The sequence below is a fragment of the Amia ocellicauda genome, unplaced genomic scaffold (genome assembly GCF_036373705.1).
Source record: "Amia ocellicauda isolate fAmiCal2 unplaced genomic scaffold, fAmiCal2.hap1 HAP1_SCAFFOLD_26, whole genome shotgun sequence".
Taxonomy (NCBI): domain Eukaryota; kingdom Metazoa; phylum Chordata; class Actinopteri; order Amiiformes; family Amiidae; genus Amia; species Amia ocellicauda.
In genome coordinates this window covers 1,666,081-1,676,711 of record NW_027102823.1, presented here as the reverse complement: position 1 = coordinate 1,676,711, position 10,631 = coordinate 1,666,081, and the positions used below count along the sequence as shown (strand labels likewise).

The 10,631-nt window shown below is 39.7% G+C and overlaps 1 non-coding gene across 1 annotated transcript; it reads left to right on the top strand.

Moving 5' to 3' along the window:
* The first annotated feature begins 10,308 nt into the window (after positions 1–10,308).
* LOC136726874 (U5 spliceosomal RNA) lies at positions 10,309–10,423 on the top strand. The gene has a single exon (XR_010808255.1). It is a non-coding gene; the product is annotated as a U5 spliceosomal RNA (small nuclear RNA).
* The last annotated feature ends 208 nt before the right edge of the window (positions 10,424–10,631 follow it).

The window sequence follows — 10,631 nt, the reverse complement described above, 5'->3', positions numbered from 1 at the left end:
AGATCACTCCGAGGACGACAGGCCCGATTGGGATGATTTAGATCGCAAAGCATGGGAATATGAAAAAGGAGGTTTTGCTAGCGCTCCTCCCCCATATAATCCGGAATATAAATCAATCACTGATTTTGGTTATAATAATACATTGTATCCAGATCTGACCGCTCTGAAAACGGTCCCAGCTGCACCCATGCAAGTCAAAACTAGACAGAGTAAAGAGGAAGGTCAATCAATAGTCTATACGACTAAAACCCATGTCCCCTTCTCCCCAGGAGAAAAAGAAATGATATGGGTGTCCCTCCCAAAATTAAAACCAAACCAGGGTAACACAACTTTTTGGGATATTCTAGATGAAAAGATGGTTATTCACCTCCTTCACCCGCACGATGTACACATCATCGTGAAGGCTAAATGTCCGCCCAACATTTGGATACAGTTACTACCAGAATATCAGACCGGGGAGTGGGCTAATGTAGCCTCTACAGATGAGGAGGAAATAACAGAACTTTTTCACAATGGATCAAGAAAACTGAGATAGTGAAATAATGAAATAATCGAGTGGGATTATTTGACATTTTATTCTAAATAATCATAAGCTTAAATAATAAGTTATAAGGGCTGTTTGAGACACTGCAGGGTCAATAAAACATGCCACAGATCGGATATCTGAATTATCTTTAGATATCAATGTGTATGTGCTTTGTGTGTTTATGTATATGTATAGTTTGAAGGTGATATAAGGTAAATGTCTATGTTTTGGCAATCATTTTAGAATTATATTTAAAAATGTAACAACAGATTTATCATATTCATGAGGATCTTTGGCTCTATACAGAGTGCCTCAAGCATCAGAAATCAGAAAGAAAGACTATTATAAGAAAAGTAATCCAAAATATACATTGAATAAACAGATGGATAATAATAGTAATACATAAATAGTCATGGTGTCTCCACAAGAAGAACCAGAATTTGTTTGTTAAACATCATGTTATGGACAAGCTCTGTCAAAAGTCAAATTCAAGGAAACGAAAGGCTAGAAGAGAGCCTGGTGCAGCCCTGACAGCCTGTGAAAGCAGGAGAATGTAAACAGTCTGGTGACATGTTACAGTCTTTCAGAAAATGTTTGGTTATTGGTGCCTAGCATATAATACCTGAAATGAAAGTCAAAGTAGACCATGGTTTTAAGATGAGTGATGTAGGAAAAGGGTAAGATACCGCAGAAGTATAAGATTACAACTATAGAATAAGTAAGCTCAAGTAATATAAAATGCTTTACAGGAGAAAAGTAAGAATGGAAAGGAAGAGTAAAAGAGAAGGTGTCCTAGGATTATGGGAATCATTATTGAGATCAATGGCCTATTGGCTAATATTTTGTTAGGTACATATATGACTTCAATAAACGAATAATGGAGTGACATCTGTATAAATATAAATAAAACATATTGATAAAAAAACCTGAATACATTTCTTGTAAGAAATTAAGAATAGGAGAAAGAATAGCTGTTAGAATGCAGAGCAATGTTAACCAAAGTTGAAGAGGGTTTGAGTAAGTTGACGAGGGTCTGAGTAAGTTGATAAGGCTTGGGAAGCAGGAAAAGGTGAGTTTGATGTGTGTGAGACAAATGTGCTGCCACTTTTAGCACAGAGAGCTTCTGATGGTGATTGAATGAAACGTGGGAAAATAAATAAACTTGATGTAGGATAAATGAATAAATAATTGAATGAGATATGAGCCGCAGAGACCTCCCACATTGGAAAGTGGACTACAGCAGATAATCCTCTCCTCTCCCAGGGCAGGGTGATTAAGTGGGGACGCGTGTGAAGAGTGCAGGTGGACCCAGGTGAGTTGTGAAAGAAAGAAGAAACAAAAATAATAAGGCACGCGTGCAAACAATCAAAATAATACTAAGTGAATAACAAATTAAACAATAAAGTGAAAGATAATCAACACACAAAATAATGGCAATATAGAACCAAACAAAATACACAAGCCATATTGCATAAAGTGAAGTGAAATATAAATATAATAAGTAATGGTGATTAAGGAGCTAATTAACACCGTCCGTGACATTTACATTGGTTGGGTGTGTGGATACCAGTAATAATTTTTGTTTTATTGAAATACAAAATAATTCTATTTTTCCGAAGTGCTGAACTTTAATACAGTCTAGAAAGATTAATATTTTTTGTCTTGGGCTATATTATTATTACCATAGTTTTTCTATTGTATAAGTATCTTGGAGTAGAGGCATAGGTGGGCATGTGGGCAGAGGAGTAGGAAGGCCGGTCAAGCAAATAAGCTTGCTAAGGTACGCAGCAGCAGCAAGCAGCCCCCACATCCAGCCAGCCAGCCAGTCTGGCTGGCAGTGACTGAGTGGTTGACAGACGGCAAGCAACGGAATGTACGTGCTCTGTGATGTCATAGCAGTCAGCTGAGAGAGGCTCGTGATGTCATCGCTGAGCTGGCTGGCTGGCTGGCTGGCTGGCGGGCTGGCTGGCTCTGTGTGTGTGTGTGTTTGTGTGTGTGTCTGTTTTTCTGTTTGTCAGTCTGTCTGTCTGTCTCTCTCTCTCTCTCTCTCCCTCTCAATTCATTTGTATTGTCAAAAGCAATTGGACATACATACATTCATACATATATATATATATATATATATATATACATGCATACATACATGCTAGAAAGTCATTACTATGTTATCTTAAAGGCTAACTAAGCAGAACATATATCATTATCGAACAGAGTTCATAGGTCTATACATGGTATTAGTGAACAGGCACGTAGGTCATTCTGTTTGACATTGTCTCCAAGGTTCTCATTGTAAATAACAAAGAGAAATCAAACTACCTTATGGCCTCCTGACCTTCTAGCTTGACCTTATCTTTCTTAAGTATACAAGAGAGAAAAACAGTTGTGAGAAAAGAATTTCTAACTTTCCTTCCACACATACATACATACATACATACATACATACATACAAACCAGAGGCATGCAAAAAAATATAAAGAGGAAGAAAATGTTGTATAGCACATACAAAAGGGATGGTGATGAAACAAAATACATAGAATATGTTGAGCTGCAAAGAGATCTTAAGAAAGGGATCAGGAAAGCAAAGAGGGAAATAGAAAGAAACATAGCTCTTGGAGCTACAACCAATGCAATGAGCTTTTTTCAAAATTACAACAGCAAGCGGTCAATTAAGGAGGAGGTGAAACAGATAAAGGGCAAAAATTGAGGTATCTTGGAAAACGAACAAGATGTGGCAAATATTCTAAATGAGTATTTCACAGAGGTTTTTACAAAAGAAAAAACAGATGACATGCCACAGGTTGACAATCAATCCAGTCAAACCCTAAGAGAGATCAGGATAAATGAGGAGGAGGTACTAAAGGGACTAGCAGAATTAAAATCAAACAAATCACCTGGGCCAGATGGGATATTTCCAACAGTACTTAAAGAAATGAGGGAAATTATGTATAGGCCGTTAACTCGATTATTTCAAATGACACTTAGAACAGGGGATGTTCCCACTGACTGGAAGACAGCAAATTTCATACCAATCCACAAGAAAGGGGACAAAACTGAGCCAGGAAATTACAGACCAATCAGTCTCACCTGCATCACCTGTAAAATGTTGGAAAAAATGATTAGACAGAAAATAGAGGAGCATCTCAATGAAAACCATATTCTTGGAGATAGTCAACATGGGTTTAGACGAGGCAGATCATGTCTTACTAACTTAATACATTTTTTTGAACATGCAACTGCAGCTGTAGATCACGTGAAAGCATATGATATGATATACTTAGATTTCCAAAAAGCTTTTGATAAGGTTCCACACCAAAGACTGATCCTCAAATTGGAAGCTGTAGGCATTCAGGGTCATGTAAGTAGATGGATTATGAACTGGTTGATGTATAGGAAACAGATTAGAGGAGTCACTTCTAACTGGAGTGAGGTTGTTAGTGGAGTTCCACAGGGATCAGTACTAGGGCCTTTGCTTTTTCTAATCTATATTAATGATCTGGACTCTGGGATACTTAGCAACCTTGTCAAATTTGCAGATGATACTAAAATAGGTGGCTTAGCAGATACAATCTTGGCAGCACATGCTATTCAGAGGAACTTAGATAAATTCAGTTGTGGGCTGACACCTGGCAAATGAAATTCAATGTGGACAAGTGCAAGGTAATACATGCAGTAAAACAAAAATGTCCACTATAATTACACTATGGGAGGTACAGATCTAGATGAAGTAATGCATGAGAAAGACCTAGGAATCTATGTGGATTCACTTTCTCCATCCAAACAATGTGGGGAAGCAATACAAAAGGCATACAGAATGCTAGGGTATATCGTCAAAAGTGTAGAATTTAAGTAATGTTAAGACTGTACAATGCGCTAGACCTCATCTGGAATACTGTGTACAGTTCTGGGCACCACACTTCAAGAAGGATATTGCTGCTTTAGAGACAGTTCAGAGGAGAGCAACCAGACTTATTCCAGGTCTGAAGGGAAAGTCCTACTCGGAGAGACTGAGGGAACTGAACCTTTTCACCCTGGAACAGAGGAGATTACGTGGGGACTTGATCCAAGTCTTCAAAATCATGAAAGGTTCCTCAAACCAGAGGAGCTTTTCCAGATCAGCAGGGACACATGCACCAGGGGACAACAAATGGAAATTGGGCTTCAAGGCATTCAAGATGGAAAGTGGTAGAAGCTGAAAGTTTGGGAACATTTAAAAATAGACTGGATAGGATCCATGGATCACTTAGATATTAATGGACACCAAACGAGCATGATGGGTCGAATGGCCTCCTCTCGTTTGTAAACTTTCTTATGTTCTTATGTTCTTATGAATGTTCCCTAAGCATGTTTCAAATGTTCCCTAATTTATGTTACAAATGTGCCTTAGCACCTCTCTCTCTCTCTCTCTCTCTCTCTCTCTGTCTCAATTCAGTGTATTTGTATTGTCAAAGCAATTGGACATGCATACATACATACATACATACATATATATGGAAAATAAACAATATGTGTACATCTCTGCATTAATGGTGCCCTAACAGATGTGCAAGTTACATGACAGACAGACAGACAGACACTCACACACACTTTCACACACACACACACACACACACTTTCACAGACAGACAGACAGACAGACAGACACACACACACACACACACACTTGTATACCTGACACGTATAGAAGACTGGATAGGGAGATATAAATAGCAATGGGGAGACTCTTGTACTTGGTGTGGCTCTATCCATATAGTGGGGCCAGCAGCCACTTAGCAGGTGTAGCAATAGAAGCTCAGCCTGGGGAGACTGGATTTAGCATTTCCTCTCCATTTTGATAAGTATCCTTAATCATTTCTGCAAAATACTTCTATGATACCTATGTATGTTTTTTACTTGTACTATATTATACTATCAAGTATCAGTGTACACATACAATGTGACCTGTTACATTAATACAGAGGCCACGGAAGGCCAGATCAGTAATAGCCACTGTCCCCTGATATTACACTTTTTTACAATCACTTTGGCACTCATTTCAGAACCTTGATGTCATTTTTCAAAACTCTAGACACTAAACTCACACCCGATGATCAAAATGCACATTATTCAATTGCTTGGATACAATACACATCAACCTCAGATCATTTGTTCATTGAACTAAAATGATACAACTTAACGTCAAAGTATTACCATTTCAAAATGCAATTCACACATTACATCTGAGATCACTGTCTATTCATTTCATTACAAAGATCTAACTATCAATTGATACAGCTGCTCAAAATGATAAGTGACTGTTGCATTACTCTTAATTCATAGTTTTATGGAAACTGACGAACAGTATTCCATGTTTCGATCATGAAAGTTTCAGGATAATGAGATCCATTGACACCAATAACCGAGGAGCATGAACCAGTTGAACTACATTATCTATGGATGTAATATTTCATCATCATTCATCATCATGTAGCACTTTTCCACACCATGTTTTCAGTGTGGAAGGAAAGTTAGAAATTCTTTCTCTAATACCTGTTTTTCTCTCTTGTATACTTAAGAAAGATAAGGTCAAGCTAGAAGGTCAGGCCAGAAGGTAGTTTGATTTCTGCTTGTTATTTACGATGAGAATCTTGGAGACAATGTCAAACAGTATGATTGAAGTGCCTGCTCCCTAATCCATGTGTTGATCTATGAACTCTGTCCTATAATGATATAAATTCTGCTTAGCTAACTTTTAAGATAACATAGTAATGACTTTCTGATTATAACCAGCTCTTTGATTTTTGTGTATAAAAGCTCTGACTGTTAAAATGAAGGCAGAGCGACTTTGGGATCTTCTTGAGTCACTGTTCCTCTCCACGCTGCATGTATTAAAGGCATTGCAACTAACGCTCCAACCTGGTTGAAGATGATTGTTCTTCCACATCAGATTTGACATTACTGTATGTATGTAGGTCATCCAGGTCACAATAGAGGTCAAGCAGTGGGAGGAGGAAGACGTGGTGGTCAAAGGAATGGAAGGGGACATGCACCCCTTCTGAGAGGTGGTCGTGGGCCTCGTCATAGAGGAGGGCTTAGGCCTCACCAGAGAGGCAGCCATGGGCCTCATTTGAGAGGTGTTGGGGGAACGTGGTAGAGGACAAGGCCACGGACCAGACAGCGGCAGCAACAGCAAATAGTGTCCAGTGAAATCCGAGAAATAGTTGTAGAACATGTTGTAAATCATGGCATGACCATGACTGAGGCAGCTACAATGATTCAATCAAACCTCAGAATCAACTCAGGATCAACTGTGGCCTCAATCATCAGAAATGTCCGTACTGAGAAGCGGCAAGTCTTCAGCATGCACTAAACATTAGGCTACTCTCAATTGTCAAATGACTGTATACTGCATACCAATGTGTAGCACAGAGTATAGTGTGCCTTTTGAAAGAAATGCAGACAGAGTGAAGCAGCTGATGACTGAGTATGTTCAGGTATGTTCAGTTTCAAGATGCCTCTTGTGAAAAATGGTTGTGAGAACCTGAACCTGAACACAGGGCTGATGGAAATTTAGAAGTACAGTAATCAATCCTTTGTTTTGCTTTTTACACTAAGCCAGGTGAGGAACACTGCAGTTGACATTTTACTGTAGTTTTGTTCGTTTTTGTAGCTAATTATTTTTGCATGGATTCAAAGAAACCTATGGTGTGATTTGATTGTATTGCATCAATACATTTCAGATTTTGTTCAATGATTCCACTGTGTCTGTAGTATTCTCTCTACTAGTCCTTTTACAGTGATGTATTTATGTGTAGTACCATAATGAAACATGTATCACATATTTTGTACTACAATATTTAATGATTGTACGAACAACTACACAGTGAAACTATCGGTATCTTCTGTGTTACTATGTTACTATGGTATTTCATGATAAATGAGTTATTTGAACCAACAAGTCTGCAAGTGCTAGGTTTCTATAAAGATATGAATGCACAATGCAATGTTTTGAACATTGGACAGCCTGTGTTACAAGTGATGACCGTTTTGAGTTTTGTGTCTAGAGTTTTGAAAAATGACATCAAGGTTCTGAAATTAGTGACAAAGTGATTGTAAAAAACTGTATATTCATCCTATTTAATGTGCTCTTTTAAAATGTACTTTTCTTTTTTATGTTGCCATTTCTGTTCTACCAATGTTTCAGTTGTTAGCCAAAGATTGACAGAGTACATCTCATACACACAGGCCAGACAGCAAGGATTTCTTTTTGAAATTCAATTACAAATGCTGCATGAATTCATCAATACGATTAGAGCTCCTGAAAGCAATATAACTAACTCACTCTACAGCATCTCATTAGCAGTGAAAAGAAACCAAGAAAGTTGGGACAGTCGACTGTTTACCACTATGTAACATCACCTTTTCTTTTAATAACACTTATTAAGCACTTGGGCACTGAAGACACCACTTGGTTAAGTTTAGCAAGCGGGATTTTCCCCCATTCATCCATTATGCATTTCCTCAGCTGCGCAACTGCACAGGGCCTTCGTTGTCTTAATTTGCACTTCATAGTGCGCCACACATTCTCAATTCGGAGACAGGTCAGGACTGCAGGCAGGCCATGCTAGCACCCGCACTCTCTGCCTATGCAACCATGCGCTTGAAATCTGGGCAGAATGTGGTTTGGCGTTATCCTGCTGAAAAATGCAGGTACGTCCCTGGAAAAGATGATGTCTGGATGGCAGCATATGTTGCTCCAAAATGTGTACATCTCTTTCTGCAAAAATGGTGCCCTCACAGATGTGCGAGTTACATGACAGACACTCATACACACTGTCACACCCATACACACACAAACACACACTTTCACAGACAGACACACGCACACACACACACACACACACACACTTTCACAGACAGACAGACAGACACACACACTTTCACACACAATCACTTTCACAGACAGACACACACACACACTTTCACACAGAGACAGACACACACACACTTACATACATACATACATACATACATACATACAGTGAGGGAAAAAAGTATTTGATCCCCTGCTGATTTTGTACGTTTGCCCACTGACAAAGAAATGATCAGTCTATAATTTTAATGGTAGGTGTATTTTAGCAGTGAGAGACAGAATAACAACAAGAAAATCCAGAAAAACGCATTTCAAAAAAGTTATAAATTGATTTGCATGTTAATGAGGGAAATAAGTATTTGATCCCCTATCAATCAGCAAGATTTCTGGCTCCCAGGTGTCTTTCATACAGGTAACGAGCTGAGATTAGGAGCACTCTCTTAAAGGGAGTGCTCCTAATCTCAGCTCGTTACCTGTATAAAAGACACTTGTCCACAGAAGCAATCAATCAATCAGATTCCAAACTCTCCACCATGGCCAAAGAGCTGTCCAAGGATGTCAGGGACAAGATTGTAGACCTACACAAGACTGGAATGGGCTACAAGACCATCACCAAGCAGCTTGGTGAGAAGGTGACAACAGTTGGTGCGATTATTCGAAAATGGAAGAAACACAAAATAACTGTCAGTCTCCCTCAGTCTGGGGCTCCATGCAAGATCTCACCTCGTGGAGTTTCAATGATCATGAGAACGGTGAGGAATCAGCCCAGAACTACATGGGAGGATCTTGTTAATGATCTCAAGGTAGCTGGGACCATAGTCACCAAGAAAACAATTGGTAACACACTATGCCGTGAAGGACTGAAATCCTGCAGCGCCCGCAAGGTCCCCCTGCTCAAGAAAGCACATGTACAGACCCGTCTGAAGTTTGCCAATGAACATCTGAATGATTCAGAGGAGAACTGGGTGAAAGTGGTCTCAGATGAGACCAAAATCAAGCTCTTTGCCATCAACTCAACTCGCCGTGTTTGGAGGAGGAGGAATGACCCCAAGAACACCATTCCCACCATCAAACATGGAGGTGGAAACATTATGCTTTGGGGCTGTTTTTCTGCTAAGGGGACAGGACAACTGCACCGCATCAAAGGGACGATGGACGGGGCCATGTACCGTCAAATCATGGGTGAGAACCCTAAGCCAGGGCATTGAAAATGGGTCAAATACTTATTTCCCTCATTAACATGCAAATCAATTTTATAACTTTTTTGAAATGCATTTTTCTGGATTTTCTTGTTGTTATTCTGTCTCTCACTGCTAAAATACACCTACCATTAAAATTATAGACTGATCATTTCTTTGTCAGTGGGCAAACGTACAAAATCAGCAGGGGATCAATTACTTTTTTCCCCCACTGTACATACATATATATGGAAAAGAAACATTACAAGTATAAATCACAATAAGATGTAATAAAGTACAGATAAACAAAGTGTAATAAAATGTGATCTGTTTGAAAATGCAGGGACGTCACTGGAAAAGATGATGTCTGGATGGCAGCATATGTTGCTCCAAAATGTGTACATCTCTTCTGCAAAAATGGTGCCCTCACAGATGTGCGAGTTACATGACAGACAGACAGACAGACACTCACACACACTGTCACACCCACACACACACTTTCACAGAGAGACATATACACACACACACACACACTATCACACAGAGACAGGCACACACACGTACAGACACACACACTAACTTTCACACAGAGACAGACACACACACACACACACACACACACACACACATACATATGGAAAAGAAACAATACTTTTATAAATCACAATAAGATGTAATAAAGTACAGAAAAACTAAATGTAAGAAAATGTGATCTTTAATACACACAAATATGTATGGCTGGTCGGATGCGTCTTGGACTCGGGTTCCTCTTCATTACGTATAACGCTTTTGCCTTTTGCTAAAGCTTTCCGTGGAGGGGATCGTGGGTGAGTTTGTACCATTCTTGGGGGGCTCTGCCTTGTTGGGGCGGAGCTGTGATCCAGGTGAACAGCAGATCGGGCATAGGTGGGCATGTGGGCAGAGGAGTAGGAAGGCCGGTCAAGCAAATAAGCTTGCTAAGGTACGCAGCAGCAGCAAGCAGCCCCCCCATCCAGCCAGCCAGCCAGTCTGGCTGGCAGTGACTGAGTGGTTGACAGACGGCAAGCAACGGAATGTACGTGCTCTGTGATGTCATAGC